Below are 17562 nucleotides of genomic sequence, written 5' to 3' on the forward strand. Positions count from 1 at the left end.
GCCGCGTTGTGTCACTTTTTATGTAATCTGTCACAGCAATACGTTGGAATAAGTATAAAGTGGCCATAATGGATGGATGGGGGCCTTAATTCTTTAACATGTAAAGGTGTTTTAAAGCATCACATGTCCACACATCACCATACATATTTCTGATGTCTTAAACAGGAAACATTTCTCTGCCGCCCTAGGCGGGTGTGGTGCTGCTGCCAACACGTATTCCGCCCACCTTTTAGACCTCTTTGTTATAAACAGACGCTCAGTTACCGGATATTCCAGCAATAGAAAATAGAAGTGTCGGTATTCACATAAACAAACCGTGGTAGTGTCCCCGGGCGGCGGCAGCTGCAGCTACTACTCTATGGCCGCCACACAGCAGCAGCAGCAACAGCAGCAGTAGTACTGCCTGTGAGCTGTCACAAGTAAGTTTACAGAAAGAAGAAGGAGGGGAGCAACACCCCTTCCTCTCCCTGATCTGTGGCGGCAGCAGCTGGGATCAGCCGGACACGCACGCAGCGCTGAGAGCTGTCACAGTGGTGCTGGCGGGCAGCAGTGAGGAGCCCCCGCAGGCCAGCCAGGTGAGTGTGCCCTCTGCTTACAGGTGATGGGAGTATCTGCCCCGGGCCGCTGCGGACAACGGACGGATGATAGCTGCTTACATGGCCCCATTACACTAGAACACCCAGAATACCTGCAGCAGCAGCAGCCTGTATGCACACACTTCATTCAATGCATGGGGACAACATGACACTGGTGGGATACATTAGTGCTATGGATAGTCCCTACTCCCAATTCACTACTTGCCATCCCTGCAGTGTCTTTCAGATCGTCACCGTGCGCGGGACTGGCACCTTCCTGCCCTACGGCTGCCTGGCATAGCTGACACTGCCACCCTAAACCCGGCAGCACCTTACTGGTGCAGCTGAATTGCGTGCTTTGCTGGAGCACAGTCCCCCGTCTGTGTTGATGCGAGCCATGCCATGTGCAGGAGCCTGGGCAATCATATACACAATGCCCCCGAGGCAGTACCCCCCGCCCACCACCTATGTGTGACAGTATAATGCTGCCACATACTGTGACCGTGCACGGACTGTGCAGTGCTCCAGGAAATCCGCGTAAAGAATTAGAGAAGCTGCCAGTGCCTATATACACAGAAAAGGGCTTTTATCCCCCCACCCCCCAGTATCAGCACATACAGTACAGGTTCTGGTGTGAGGACCGGGTACCAGGTCATCCTGATGGATCTCCCGGGGATTAGGATGTAGGATACACAATGATTTACTTTTTGAGTGAAGGAGGCAGACTGGTAGGGAGGATGCTGTGATTGGGCTGCCTGTCTGTCTGTGATTCATTGCAGGCAGAACAAAGCAGCCACTTACTGCTTCCTGCTTGTCGCCTGCTGCTGCCTGCACAGCACTGAGCGCTGCTGATATCATCATGCAGGAGCTGGGCAGCAGCCGGGCACACTGACACCCAGGTAACGTCCACTACGAGCCAGAGACAGCTGGAGCTGCTATGCGGGACGTCTCTTGCTGCCAGCTGCTGCATCCTTTCCATGCACTTAAACTGGAATCAGACGGTTTGTTTACTAGAAACAAAGAACCCTCCTATATGTTTATCAGTATAGGGTCCTGTGTGCTTTGTGTGTCTGCATGAGGCTGGATCTGTAACTAATAACACAGAGGGAGTGATGTCATGGTGTAAGAATCTGGGATTTGGCTGGGAATGTGCAGAAAATGTTATGCTGAACACATCTGGCATGCATACATACTGTACAGACATACATACATGCAATTCTGCCTCTTTCAGTGATGTTTTTCCTGTGGTGCATAAAGCCTTGTGTATGAATACATTCTCTCTCTCTCTCTCTCTCTCTCTCTCTCTCTCTCTCTCTCTCTCTCTCTCTCTCTCTCTCTCTCTCTCTCTCTCTCAAAAAGCCATAATAAACTTTATTACATCATCATTATAAGGCAAGCATATTCCTGTGTATTGCAGTTTGCAAGTTGTATGCTTTATGACATTTGACATTCTTTGAATGGGCATTTTTCACAAGGTCTGTCCATACCAGTTACCCATCAGAATAGCATTGGATCACCATTGGCACAGGATTTCTATGAAGACGAAAAACCTGCTTCTTAAGAGCTAACTTCTTATTGTTTACATGTAATGCATTAACCGCTGCAGTGCTGTGCAAATGCATGGGGTAAATGGGTGAATGCTTAATATAGATTGAATACCTGGAAGCCCAGAACATATGATTTTTAACCATCTGAATTGTTTTTACTGGATCCTTTGAGTTGTATGGAAGATACAGTCTGACAAGTTCAGGCTGCTAGGTGGATTGTTACCTGCAGCTGATTTACCAGGCTACAGGACTTAATTGCCCAATCAGTCATTTATTTGCAGCTGCTTTGCAAAACGAGCTGGAGAAATGTGCAATTAATTTTGCTAAGTCAGCTGCAATGTCATCCTTATGCCATACCAGCAGTATGTTAAGATATTAGGCCAGTCGCAAATTCCTATCTATGCTCGATTATAAAGACTTTAATCCATTTTTCGCTGTATTACTGTAGGCTGGATTAATATTATGTTTCCATAGTGTGTGAATAAATATGAGTGCATAAGTTTTAAGTCTTTATTCAGCTGAAAATAATTAGTCTGTATATCAGAATACTGCAGTTAAAGTTAGTAATATTATAGTTGTTTTTGGAGTTTTCTAAGGCATTGGCAAAGTTTAAATGGTAAGATTGTTATGTTTTATTATGCTATGTGCGGTTTCATTATTTGCTTTAGAATTTTTAAATCGGAGGTGGAGAAATGTTCGCCAATAATGTTCTCTTCACCCTGCTACGTATTTATGTACTGTACAATATTTGCTTTTTACTGAGACTACAAGATTGGGAAAATGACCATTTGTCAGTATTGATTAAAACAATTCTGTAGGATAACCGACACTGCAAATCAAGTAATTTATTCCAGAAATGTCTGTTAGAGTTAAATTCACATCCAGTACTTACAGGTGTTTGGTATATTAATTACATGTAGTACAGATTGTTTGTGTTGGGAATGGGAGTGTCCATTATTGGATATTTCTTAAGTTGTATTACATATAGTTTGGTGCCAATGATTGCTATCTCTGGTTCAACTTTCTGACACTTTTAACTGGCATGCATCACAATTACTGCACCTGTTTGGCAGGTATTTTTAGATGCGATTCCAGTAGTCTGTCATTCTTGAAATAATAAAGTCTGTCATTCTTGAAATAATAAATATCATAGGTCCAAGAACCATAAGTATAATGCATATGAGATGGTAATGATAGCAATGGCATACTTCCTCTCAGTGTAGGAAAGAAATGGGCTCCCATACTTCCTTACAATGTGAAATGTTTTTAGAGTCTTTTTGTGCAGTACAGTTGTTACAAACCAAGAAATTCCTTAATGTGGAAAAAAATAAGTCTGGAATGCATTATAGCCAATGCCACTTACAATAGTATATACATATACATATTGTCACATTGGGGGGCGGGGGGGGGGGGGGGGGGGGGGTATTTATCAAGGTTACACAAGAGAGAAAATTATGAGATAAAATACTAACCAATCAGCTTCTGTAATTTTTCAAACACAGTCTGTAAATTGTAAGGTGAAACCTTATTAGCTGGTTCTTTATCTCTCACAAATTTATCTCTCAATTTGATAAACCCCACCCCCCATTTTCCCCCCCTCTATACAATATGCAATATATAACTACTGCTAAACTACAGTAACCATACAAAAGCAAAATAGCACAATTGGAAAACAATGACAAGTTTCTGTACCTAATGTATGTTCTATATTTTGCATCAATTATTATGGCAGTCTACACTTTGTAATGTACGCACCAGAAATGATAGCCATTTCTAGGGCTACTGTTGTTTTAATAAAGCATCTGAAAGCTTTAAGCTCAGAATGGTAGGAGGGCATGGTACACTGCTCCAGTCCACCATGCTGCAAGTTAGTTGCAATTGCTTTCACATTATGTGCATGGACCTTGGATGTTTTGCAAAATGATAACTGCTTTCGGTAGCAAGTGGGGGCATACAACATATGGCAAGGCTGCCCCGGAATGTCAGGTGCCACCCCACAACGCAATTGTAACATTTTTGCTACATAGTGAAGCGTTCACCTGATACTAGTAGCCCCTCACTGCACAGCCTAGCTGTGAAGCCAGATGCAGGGTCACCAACTTTTGGGTCACCATTCCTGTGTGTGATGTCACTCAGCCACCATGCCCCCCCCTCCCCCCCCCCCCAAAAAAAAATGGTCTGGGCAATGGAGGTGTGTCTGCGCAATGCCAAGTCAACGTCCTTGCAACGCCAAGTTGACATCCCATTGATGCCCCCACATGCTGTACCCCTTTGGGGCCACCCTTATGCTACCGCATGCTTGCGTGTATGTGACCCTTTAAACTGCAGTTCCATCACAAAAATGTGACTGCAGTTTAAGGGGGGTGTGGTATATGTTCCCGACAGTCGGGATCCCGACAGTCATTAGCCTGACATCGGGATACTGACTGGCCGGACTCAGACAGCGGGGCAAGTGCAACAAAGCCCCTTGAGGGCTCGCCACACTGCGGGCACTATGCTATTGGACCCCCACGAGGGAGAATAGCCAGTTGCCTTCGGGACCCCGAGTGTTTTTCACTGTCAGGATCCCGCAGTCGGGGAAATGACTGTTGGGAAGCTGTCCGGCACCCGTTTAAGGGCTGGGGTAGGCGCCATTACATTTCTGAAATCTGTTCTCCTGTACATGTACTGTAACTGTGTACAGAAAGGGTTTTAACTAATTGCAGCTGATCAGAATCTACTTAGGGTATATCTTTTTGGGGGTACTTGTTTCCTAGTACGGTGCCCACGATTTTTAATCGTATGGCATCTTATGCATTGTATATGGCTATATGGCATGCGATGCGATTTTGACCCCCCATATACGATTTTTAATTGTATAAGCACCCTAATGGGTGCTTCCAATGTTAAACGCACCCTCACGCCAACCCAAAGCGTGGTGAGCGAAGTGGTACGCGTCCTCCGACCTTTTCATACCCCCACTATCCACGTTTAGATAGTGTGGCGAGCGGACGTGTATTACTTTACATGTATTCCGCATCGCCGCGCTTCGGGCTCGGTGGCTCGCTACGCTCGCCACACTATTTAACCTCAACTACACGCTGACGTGGATAGTGGGGGTATGAAGAGGTCAGAGGACGCGCACTGCTGAACTCGCCCCACTTCAGGTTGGCGTTGATACTGGGAGTGGCGTGGGGGTGCTTATAACATTGTAAGCCCCCATTATGGTGCTTATACAATTTATAATCTTATAGGGGGCCATTTAACATTGAAAACACCCATTAGGGTGCTTATAAAATTTAAAATGATTAAATTGTATAACATCGGGTGCCATCACATCGCATACCATTGTAAGGCTTATGGTATACGATACGATGGGCGCCGTGCTAGGAAACAAGTACCTTTTTTTTGTAGTACTCTTTGAAGGTTGACATACATTATGTCAACTACTGAAGGTCGACATGGATTATGTCGACACATGAAATAGGTCAAAAGACCTAAAGTAGACACAAGCATTAGGTAGACAATGGGAAGGTCAGCAGTTAAAAGGGCTACATGAGTTTTTCACTTAAAAAACCACAGGCGGCACTTCATACCCTACCATCCACTAGGGCATGGAGGAAGAATAGAATAGTGTGCCAAGCGCAGCAAGGCATCGTGCCCGAAGTATGGCGAGTGCAGCGGTACACTGATACGGTGTCCATGTCGATTTACATCGACATTCAGCACATAAAAACTCATGCCGACCTTCCCATTGTCTACTTAATAATAAATAAATTGTCTACTTAATAATAATAAATGATAATATACATACTGTATTAAAAAGTTCAAATGGAAATTGGTTGCTTTAAGTCCAGCACCCTAGAGTATTTTTCATGGCACCTTTTATGGAGATATTTACTAAAGATTATTAATTTATGCAAATTGTACTGTCATCCAGTTCTGCGGCGGATGTCTAGGTTGTGCTTCACTTTGTCCACGTTTTGCTGGTGGGTGATACCAAAAGTGCAGGTCAGTGGGGGATTCATATGACCCCCCCATGTCTATATGGTAGGTGATTGGACAGTGGGCCAGATTCAGACCGATCGGTGCTGTGCGAATTCACACAGCGATCGATTATCAATGTACTGTGCATGAATATCAATCGCAATGTCTGCTAGCAAAGAAATCCTGCTTCTTTTTTTCCTTCGCTAGTTGTACATAAGGTGATTGACAAGAAGTCGGCGTCTTGGTGTGGTAAACGGCAGTGTAATGGGAGTGCCAATTAAAACACACGTGCCAGAAAAAAACGCTAGGCGTTCCTAGGAAAATGCAGTCATGCCCCCGGTTTCACCACTGTGGGGGCATGAATAGACTTGTGCACAGCATCTATTATTGGGTGACAGGCGGCACTCCCAACTGATCCCACCCCCGCCGCACACTGCCAGGACACTGCCGGGCCCGTAAAAACTGGAATGTTCCCGCTTTGGTTGGGAGGTGTGTGTTTAGACTGCAAATGGTAGTTTAAATCGCATTATTTTCTGTGTGCTGTGAACTATTCTACTGAATTTCCTGAGTTTAAAAAAGCACTTGAAATGACAGATTTACATTGCTAAATTGTATATAGTATGTTTAGAAAGGAAATATGAGCTATTGTCTTTTCAAGTTTTGCTTCTCTGAAAACACGCATATTAAAAAGTTCTTGAATATATTATGAAAAATTCGCATATTATGAAAATTCTTTCTCTTAGGGAGGGGATAAAACAGTACAACAATGTAGTTTATGCCTGAGCACAAAGGATTTTCTTCTTTGTAGACACACTTTCCCCCCCCAAGTATAGTGTATTACTTTTTTGCTTCCTCTATTAATTATATACATTTTTTTTAAGTATATGCTAAATGCAATTATTTATTTACAGTATTTTATATAGCGCAGCAAATTCCATTGCACTTTACAATTGTAGACCATGAAAGAACAAACTGGGTAACAACAAACAGACGTGGAGGTAGGAGGGCCTTGCTGCAAGCTTACAATCTATAGGGAAATAGGGAAACACAAGAGAATAGGAACTATCACAGCATGATTGGTGTCTTGCATTGGTTCTCAAACTCAGTCCTCAGGACCCCACACAGTTCACGTTTTCCAGGTCACCCGACAGGTGCACTCATTACTGGCACATTTTAAAGATCTACATATGGAGCTAATTATTTCACTTGATTCTGTGAGGACACCTGCAATGCATGCATTGTTTGGGGTCCTAAGGACTGACTTTGACAACCTGTGGGTTAATTCATACCTGCCTACTATTAAAAAAATCATCTCAAGGAGATTGTGAAGGTGACACCTAGTGCTTAGACGTGCACTACTACATTTGAGAGGCTTGTCCGAAATTTACTTGCATCCAAATGTAGTTTAGCCCCAAAGCAGTTGGGTGCCGGAGGACTCACTGGCAGTCGGCATTCCGACAGTCATTACCCCAACGTCGGAATCCCAACTGCTAAAAGCCTGACACACGGGCAGTGGGTATTCTCCCTCGTGGGGGTCCACTACCCCCATAGAGGGTGAATAAAACAGGTGGTGAGCGCAGCGAGCCGCTGCGCCCACATAGGGGCTTTGTTGCACTCCCCCCACTGTCTGAGTCCGGGTAGTCGGGATTCAGACGTCGGGCTAATGACTGTCAGAATCCCAACTGTCGGTGTGTTCTACCACACCCAAGCAGTTAGTGAGATCTACTGTACTTGTTGAAGAACAGACACTGATACGTGTCAGGGCTTGTTCATGTATTATATTTTACAAGTGGTTCCATATAAGTGGCCATGAGAAACCTTATGTAAAATGCATACAGCCATATGGATCATTGTGCTTTATATGCAATGCCGGGAAATTGCACTGATATATTTGAATCTATATATCTTTAGTTTTCTCCAAAAATGCATCAGCTACATAATGTGGGCTAGGTGCAATGAGGGAGGCTCTTCAGGGAGTCAGGGGGGTCAGGGGGGTGGGGGGTCACTGCTATTCCAAGGAGTCTCCTGTGTATGTGTGTTCATGTAGCAGGGAATATAGATTTGGTCATAGACTTATGTGAATGGTCAATTATTTAACGTACAGTGCTGAGGAATTGGTTTTCACTATATAAATAACTGCAAATAAATGAAAAATAAACTGGACAGGGAATGTTGCGGGCAGACTAGATGGGCGAAGAGCTTCTCATCTGCCATCAGATTCCAAGTTTACCTATTAATGTGTTAATGTTTGCATGTATACAGCAATTACAGGTTATCACTCCATATAAACACTAGAAAAGTATATTTATTTTTGTAAGTAGTATCAAAGAACTCTACATGTAACTTGAATTTAACTTACAATTTTATGTAATCATAAGAGTCCATAGAGTAGAATTGGATTGGTAATGTACAGCACACATAGATCTGTGTAATATGCAAGTGAAAGTCAATTGCATTCATAAATAGCAGTCGTAAATCAGGTTTTCATCTGGTTAATGTGATTGTTCTCTCTGAATCTCAATGTTTTCTCTCCAGCTATACGGAGGACTGATGGTCCCAAGATAGAAAATGCCCCCCAGAAAAGCTGCTAATCCTTTTCAATAAAAATGATTTTGAACTGGTTACTACTTCATAACCGGATCGAAAATATAGTGAATAAGATGAATGCCCACAGTAGTAATATCTGGGTGCTTTCAACAGGATTTAAAGTCCCTAATGCATTTAAAAATAACTCATGTTTCTGCAGAATTGCCTGGTAAAAACATAATTTTAGGTTAATTAACTCCTGAATTAATTGGACTTTAGTGCATGGGGATGGGGACTGTAAGCACAATTGATGAAATAGTTGTGCAATATGGTAGGGCTTTGGGTATGCAGTTACAATGTCACCATTACGAATGATGACTGCAGATAGATAACATTTATGATGTCGATATGCTTAAATTATTAATCTTGGAATCTGCAAATTGGCAATATTGACTTGCACTGCATGGCGTCATCAAACTTGAATGGCAGTAGAACACATTCCATAGTTGTCAACTTTCTGGCTGTACCTACCGGAAAGGGCGGCCAGGTCAGCACAGTAACACGAGATGGGGGATGTGGCTTGTTATAGTTGTTGGGGGGCTTGACATGGCAGCGGAATTCTGTGGTTGGGGGCACGGCTTTGCCATTGCATCATCATAGTCGGGTCCCCGCGATGCAGTGTCAAGATTGCCGGCATTGTACTGCACGGGACACGGCTATTTTAATGCGATTCAGTTCGAATTGTATCAGCCAGTCTGCTTTACTCGGTAAGTGGGCAGCTTGGTGGTGGGGAGTGGGTGAGTCCCGGAGATTTGCCCACTTTCCCCGGGGAGCCTCTCATCCTTTGCAGGAGAGTATGAAAGTGAGGGCATCCGGTCCCTTGGTCAACAACTTTTGATCGACAGAGACTAGGTCATCAAATGACAGAAGGTCAATACAAGCCTAACATCGACATGGACATGTTCGGTCAAAAGGTCGACACAAGTTTTTCATGTTTTTTTTTTCATATTTTACTATCCAAGTAGGCATAGAACATGAATTTTATAGTGTGACGATCACAGAGAGGCATGCGAGGAGATGCAGTACATTTATGTTGTGTCCAACAGTGAAAAATTCCAGTCGACCATGCTCATATCGACCTTAAGCTTGTGTTGACCATTTTTATGTGTTGACTTAGTCACTGCCAACCATTAGTATTCGACCTAGGGACTGTCAATTTAGACCTTGTCGACCCCCTATACCATAAACCAGTGGTTCCCAAACTGTGCACCTAGGCTCCCTGGGGTGCCTCGGGACACATGCAGTGGTGTCCTGGGTTGGTGGTACAGGACCAACTCAAATTATTAATGTGTACAAACCGAAGCAAATCCTGCCCTTTACCACATAACTGACCCTAAGAATCCGTAAAAAAATTCTGATACTCTAAGGTGCCCTGATTCAAAAAAGATTGGGAACCCCTGCCATAAACCTTTGTGAGTTATGTCTTTTACCACATATCTTCTGGCAGCGATTTAAAGTCTGAGCAGATACAAGGTATGGAGATTGTGCCTATGTGTACAACACTATTTAGTGTTCCTTCTAGGAACAGGGGCAGGCAGGGCGCCGCTGCACGGGGGCAGCGTCAAAGGGGCAGACCGGGCCCACCGATGTCACTGTTCTGGGCGGTCCCGGGCCGCCGCCGTCACAAAAGGGGCGTGCCAGGGCCGTGCCGTGATGAAAAGGGGCGGGCCTGGCCGCCGTCGTCACTGAAGGGGGGGCCTGGCCACACTGAAGGCTCTCCACTGCCAGGGAAGCGCCGGGCACCACTATATACTGCGGCGCCGGGCTTCCTCGGTATCACCATAAGAGGAGGAGGCAGGCTGTTTTAGTGGGGCGCTGCCAGAGGGAACACTACTATTTACCCCTTCAGTGGTGTTTTTTTTTAAGGTAGCGCTCCCCACTGGGTGAGTTTTTTAGAGGGAGCGATACCTTAAAAAACCCAACCATGCTGTGTCCCGGGTCCGGGCAGCGCCGCTGAACACTATGTCAGCCGCTGCCCCTCCCGGCAACCCGGCCCTGCCCCCTGGGAACTGGTGTTATGTCGCTGATGCAGACTGTCACACACCCAGTCAGGGGACACGCCGCCGAGCAGCCGGAGACGGGCATTACTGAAGCTGAGTTCAGCCACCAGTTCAGTGGCGCTGCCTGGCTCTAACCAGCGGCAATCCTGAGAATTTTCTCGGCTTGCCAGTCTGGGCACTGAGGCATAGCCTGGAAAATTCTCGGGATTACCACTGAAGAGGATAAATGGCAGAAGCTGCACCTGTGTACAGAGCCAACTTTGTGTGAGTGTGTGGTGGTGGTGATGATGAAAAGGAGCAATTGCTCCAGGCCCCTTACTTTCAGAGGGCCCCCAGCCTTTATTGACAGCAGCATAGCATGTGTGCACTGCAAGCTGTACAATTTACAATTGACAGGAAGAGTGGAGTCTGAGCTGGGGGAGGGGCTACATGGTGCTGTGTAGTCAGTGCCATCAGCATGGTGTTCAGCTGCAGGCAGTGTATTTTATCTATTATTTATTAACAGTTTCTTATATAGTGCAGCATATTCCGTTGCGCTTTACAAAAGGCGACGTTGATACAACAAACTGGGTATTTACAGACAGTTAAAGGTATGAGGGCCCTGCTCGCAAGCTTACAATCTAGGCCTTGATACACAAGGATAGATATTCTTTATTGCAGTAGTTCCACCAGAATGCAAAGGTTCCTGGTGTGCTGTATGATACGGTGACCCAGCAGTTTGGCAGGGGTCAGGAGGATGGAAAATGTGAAAAAGAAGAGTGGATATGTGTGGACTGTACAGTGGGGATGTGATTAGATAGGAACGGTTTACTGTATGAAGGTTAAGTGTATCAAAATAATGCAAGCTACAGAAGAGGAGGGAACTCTATTTTTTATATGTATGTATAATATCCTGAAACTATCAGTAGTAAATGCTGGCAATACACTGTAAGATGAATAGGTGTACCCATGGTAGCCCTGGAGAGTATGCTCTGACAGCCACATCAAAGACATTAACAAGATAGGTTCATTAAATAGCCTCCGGACACTGAGAGGTTAATGTCAGATGCGAGGACAGACTGATGGGGTGGCAGGGACAGAAACAATAAAGTTGTAGGGCACGAGTCTGCCAGCAAAGTGATATAAGGCTGCCCAAGGTGTCAGTTAAGAGCCAGTAACGCCGGAGTTGAAGAAGTAAGGATACGGGAGCAGCGAGTGCTGATATAGACAGAGAAGGTGACGCAGCACCGATACTTACCTGGTCGAGTGGAGTGAGTGGGTTTCCCGCAGCTTCCGGTGATCGGTGTGCCGGCGTTGTACACTGGTCCGCCTGGAGGTGTGACTCCCGTCCTGGGTGGTCCTGGGAGTGCGGTCGAGACCCTGAAGACGTCGCCGCCGAAGGAGAAATGGTGGATACCAGGCCGTCCGGGACAATAGAAGCTGACGTCGCATCCAGAAGCTAGCGCAGTGAACACCGTCCGGGGTCAGCAGCAGCAAGTATCCGGCAGCCCCACGCCAGTTTGAGGTGCAGCGCCGGATCAGTACAGCATCGGGGCGGCGCCAAGGTAGGAGGAAAGGAGGGGCGGCCATTGTAGGCGGGGCCCCGAACAGCAACTGCCGCCCATCTCACCCGCCCATCTCAGCCGCCCATCTCAGCCCCACGCTTGCAATAGCCTCTTAGCAGGAGGGAGCAGTCCCCTAAGAGGAGGAAAGCAACCCCTATCGCGAGAGATTAATGGAGGAACAACAAAGAGCCTGTAAGCATACTTGACAGTGTAAGGCACGTTAAAAAGCAGTTAAGTGCAGTTTAGGGGAAGAGGATCACATACTTTTGCCATAGGGAGAAGGAACCGTTGAGCAGCAGGGAATACATACCTGAGCAGAGAGTCCAGCGAAAGCCTAGAGCAAAATCCTCTATTAGCCGGGATACTCCTATCACGCCACTGTAAATAGAAGACAGGGAGGATATTACACACTGGCATTAGGTGGATATAATACAGCTAACTGAACTGTCATTCCGAACTTAACCAATCACAGGACAATTGTAAGACTGTATAGACTGTGCTGGCTGAGTAAGAGCAACATTGTAAGCTCATTATAGCGCAATTGTAACAAAAGTAGCAATGTTATAGTAATGGTAAAGAAGACTGCTTATTATCTAAAGTGGAATAGATAGATGATGCCGTAAAGTATTAATTGAGTTATTGTAGAGAAGACAGAAAGGAAAGTTTAGTGCATAGTTTACTGTTCAGTGCAAAAGCATAGATATATACTAAATAGAAACGTTTACTGTGTATTGCATTAATTATTTTCAATCTTAATATTCGTTTACTGTGGAGATTGTCTGTATAAATTCAATGCAATGAGCGTGGTTATGTAAATATTGTTATACGAGGATCAATATACTTATCATTACGTATCCTCCAAGTTAAACTATCTATTGTACCGCCATCGGTGAGATAGTGAATAAATCACATATCATTAACTCTACTACTTGCAAGTGCACCTTTATTGAGAAGATACCTGGGATATAACAAAAGTGGCGTCCACGAACAGGATACAGAACAGGATACAAACAAAAGAAGGTAATAAACCAAGTAAAGTTAAGATGGCAGACTCAGAACTACCAACGCCTAAATCAGGGAAGAGGAGAGTTCTTCCGTCCCCGGAAAGTATGGCCGTTAGGAGGAGAGAAGAAATGGCTGAACAGTCGGCTATCACCATGCCATACTATTTTGGAGCGCCATGGTTGCCCTTATATTCTGGAAATAAGCGCAGGGCAGGAACAACAACTTTTCGGGACTTTAAAGATAGGATGCAATCCATGTTTGAATTGGGCCACGTGAGCAACACCCAGCAAGTCCAGATATTATTAGGACAATTAAAGGGGCCAGCGAGAAGGGAAGTGAAAGCCTGGATTGGAGAGCGGAAGGTCACCGTACAGGACATATTTAAGAAATTGGCCAGTGTGTTTGATGCACGAACCCTGGCGGACTTGAAAGGGGATCTGTACTCACGGAAGCAAAAGCCACTAGAGTCATTAAGAGATTTTGCTTTGGCATTACAAGAGGCTTCGCACGCCATACAGGCAGTAGAACCAAGCGAGAAAGGACAGCAAAATGAAACTCTCATCAATCTTTTTGTGGAAGGGGCCAGAGATAAAGCAATCCGTGCGCAGCTCCGGATGTGGAGAAAGCAGAACCCAGGCGGCACGTTTTCTAAATTTAAAGAAGCCATCTTCCAAATATTAGGAATGAATCAGTATGATGAGGAAGAAAGTCAGGTGACTACAGATTCTGAAGAAGAAGACGAGGAAACTGAAGAGGAAGTTATTCGTAAAGTACCTACCCGTGAAAAAAAGGGGTCCGTTACGCAACAGGTGCAGACAGGGAGAGATAACTCCGGTCCCCTGTCAGAAAAGTTAGACTTAATTACAAAGAGTTTGGCGGAAATGGGCAAAGAAATAAGAGATCTCCGACGAGCAGATGATACTCAAACGTCGAGGAGAGAGTACCGCATCAAGTTTCCGGGGCAGGTCCCAGTGGGCCACCACGTCTGGGAGGGGCCGACGAGTCACTGACCGTTTTGATGCTCAAGGCAGCCCGATCTGCAGAAGATGTGACAGGAGTGGGCACATTGAACGACACTGTACCGAGGAAGATTTAAACGGGGAAGACCCGAGGCCAAGGACCCGCCCTCGGGAGAATCTGCCCCAGTAGGTCCAACCCCGTCCAAATGGTGGTCCCGTTATGTAGGAGCATGCCCCCATGTATCGATCCTGGTGAACGGAATTGAGATCCCAGCGCTCCTAGATACGGGATCACAAGTCACTACTATTCAAGTTAGTGAATTAAAAAAATACTGGGCCACGGAAGACATCATGACTCCCCCGGATAACTGGCTCCAGTTATTAGCCAGCAATGGACAGGAAATCGAGTGTTGCGGTTATTGGGAGGCCCACCTGACCATTGGGAAAATACTCCTTACCCACCAAGGGTGTTTAGTCACCAAAGGACGTAATGAACAGTTACCCCCGATCATACTGGGTATGAATGTCCTGCGACATTGCCCAGAGGAACTAGTGGAGATGCTGAAGACGGAGATGGGAAAAGCTGATAGGGAAGAAAGGAAAGCGTTGTGGCAGACAGTGAGATGGCTAAAAGGAGTGAAGAGCTTTGTTAACGATCAAGGAGAGGTCGGCAAAGCTCGAGTTAGCGATAGAACACCCGTTTTGATCCGGCCAAACTCTGAGATGATGTTACAGTGCAAAGCCCGGTTCGGAGTGGGTGGAAGAGATTACGACGCCATGATCGAACCCCATGATCCCGAAGGACAGTACCCGTTTGCGGTAGCCCGAGCAGTAGCGAGAGTGCACCAAGGTCAGGTGATGGTGCGAGTCCTGAACCCTCATAGCTTCCCGGTCAAGTTATATAAGAACTGTCCAGTCGCCAAACTGACCGAAGTAAACTTTGAAAATATCTTTGAAGGAGGAGCCTTGAGTGCCCCGCAACAGGCCGTCAGAGTCCCTTCAGTGGAAGAAGCAAAGGAAAAATCGTGGTGGAATACCATCCAAATCGGGGATCCAAATACTCCACCTGAACATAAGGATGGAGTGATTCAAGTGGTGAAGGAGTACGCCCGGGCGTTCAGTCAACACGCCACTGACTTCGGGAAAGCAGAGAACGTGTTTCACTACATCCCGACCGGAGAACACAGACCTATCAAAGAGAGACATAGGCCCCTGCCACCGGCACTTTACCAGCCAGTGCGAGAGATGTTGGCGGATATGAGACAGTCTGGGGTAATCCGAGAGAGCCATAGTCCCTGGGCAGCCCCCATTGTACTTGTTCAAAAGAAAAACGGAAGCTTGAGGTTTTGCGTGGATTACAGAAAACTGAACAATATCACTCATAAGGATGCATATCCACTGCCCCGAATTGAAGAATCATTGACGGCATTAAAAACAGCCCAATACTTCTCCACTTTAGACCTCACTAGCGGATACTGGCAAATTCCAGTAGCCCCTGAACATAGAGAGAAAACGGCTTTCACGACACCCATGGGGTTATTTGAATTCGAACGCATGCCGTTTGGGCTATGCAACGCTCCAGCCACGTTTCAAAGGTTGATGGAACATTGTCTTGGCCACCGCAACTTTGATATGATCTTGCTTTACTTAGATGATATCATCATCTTTTCGGCTGACTACCAAAAGCATCTGGAACATCTAAAAGAAGTCTTCACTCAGCTAGCAGAGCATGGATTGAAATTGAACCCAGCCAAATGTCACCTATTGAAGCCAAAAGTGCATTACCTAGGGCATGTCGTGAGCGCAGAAGGAGTTCATCCGGACCCAGAGAAAGTCAGTGCAGTAACAGAATGGCCCATTCCAAAAACTGTAAAAGAAGTACGGAGCTTCTTAGGTTTCGTAGGATATTACAGACGGTTTGTTCGACATTTCGCACGGATAGCCGCTCCGCTGCATGCGCTACTCCGAGGTTTGTCGGGAACGGAAAGGAGAGGAAACATACCCGTGGACTGGTTGGAATCCCATCAGTTGGCGTTCGAACAATTGAAAGCTGCTTTGGTCAACGCTCCTCTTCTGGCCTACCCGGATTATGAACAGCCTTTCAGGGTATATACGGACGCCAGTAATCACGGGTTGGGCGCTGTACTAGCCCAAATACAAGATGGCCAAGAGCGAGTTATTGCATACGCTAGCCGAGGTTTGAAAAAAACAGAAAGGAACTCGGAAAATTACAGTGCGTTCAAACTCGAATTGCTGGCTGTGATCTGGGCTGTAACAGAAAAATTTCGAAGTTATCTGACTGCCACTACGTTTACAATTGTGACCGACAATAATCCTCTAGCTCACTTGGACACAGCACACTTGGGAGCTTTAGAGCAACGTTGGATGTCCCGACTAGCCAATTTCCGGTACACTATCACCTACCGTAGCGGAAAAGCTAACGCTAATGCAGATGCATTATCTCGCTTGCCGACTACGTCATTACCCGAGGGGGCGGACGAAAATGAAGTAATCGAATTACCAGCTTTTACTCCTAAACCTCAACGAAATCGTTGGCAAATCGGACATTCCAGGCCCCTTACAGCATTGGCTAACGAAGCGGAGATCTCCGAGTCGGATATAGATTGGAAACAAGTGCAACGGGAAGATCTAATACTGCAGGAGTTATTGAGGTTGTTAAAAGTACCCAAAGGGATGTCTAGACAACAACGGCTGCAAGCGGCCCCAGAACTAGTCAAACTGCTTCGGCAGCAACCGAAACTACAAATGAAAAAAGGACTGTTAATCAGGAGTAGATACAACCCTGGTACCCATGAGAAGATAAACCAGATAGTGATTCCCCGACGATACGCCCCTTCCGTATTACGGGCCTATCACGATCAGTCTGGTCATTTTGGAATGACAAAAACAGAGGCGATCTTACGGGCACGCTTCTTCTGGGTTGGCATGAAGGAAGATATCCAACAGTGGTGCCAGGACTGTGTCAATTGTGCTCTGAGGAGACCCCAAGATCCTAAGCAAAGGGATCCCTTGTGTCCAATCAAGACCAAACGGCCGTTAGAATTGGTGGCCTTGGACCATGTTAAACTAGAAGTAAGTGTCAGCGGGATGCAGTATGCGCTTACCATCACGGATCACTTCACGAAATTCCTAGTGGTGGTGCCAGTTCGGGACATTACGGCAAAAACGACCGCTCGAGCATTTCTCAAACACTTTCTCCAACCCTATGGAATCCCAGATAAAGTACTTACCGATCAAGGACCCGCATTCGAAGCCGTGTTATTTCAGGAGTTATGCACTCTATATGGCTGCAGAAAGATACGTACCACCGCTTACCACCCGCAAACGAACGGTTTGTGTGAACGGGCAAATCAAACCAT

The 17562-nt window shown here is 45.9% G+C and overlaps 1 protein-coding gene across 7 annotated transcripts in view; it reads left to right on the plus strand.

Annotated features, from left to right (window-relative positions):
- The first annotated feature begins 320 nt into the window (after positions 1-320).
- RNF152 (ring finger protein 152) overlaps positions 321-17562 on the plus strand; it is a 32650-nt gene continuing 15408 nt past the window's right edge. For 3 of the 7 annotated variants that reach the window (XM_083188063.1, XM_083188067.1, XM_083188062.1), the window contains exon 1: positions 321-575. The gene's annotated coding sequence lies outside the window, so the exon portion shown is untranslated. Of the gene's footprint in view, positions 576-1100; positions 1577-17562 lie in introns of those variants that run through there. The other 4 variants (XM_083188065.1, XM_083188066.1, XM_083188068.1 and 1 more) reach the window with 3 other exon arrangements.

This window comes from Crinia signifera, chromosome 5, assembly GCF_055691185.1.
Source record: "Crinia signifera chromosome 5, ASM5569118v1, whole genome shotgun sequence".
Taxonomy (NCBI): Eukaryota; Metazoa; Chordata; class Amphibia; order Anura; family Myobatrachidae; genus Crinia; species Crinia signifera.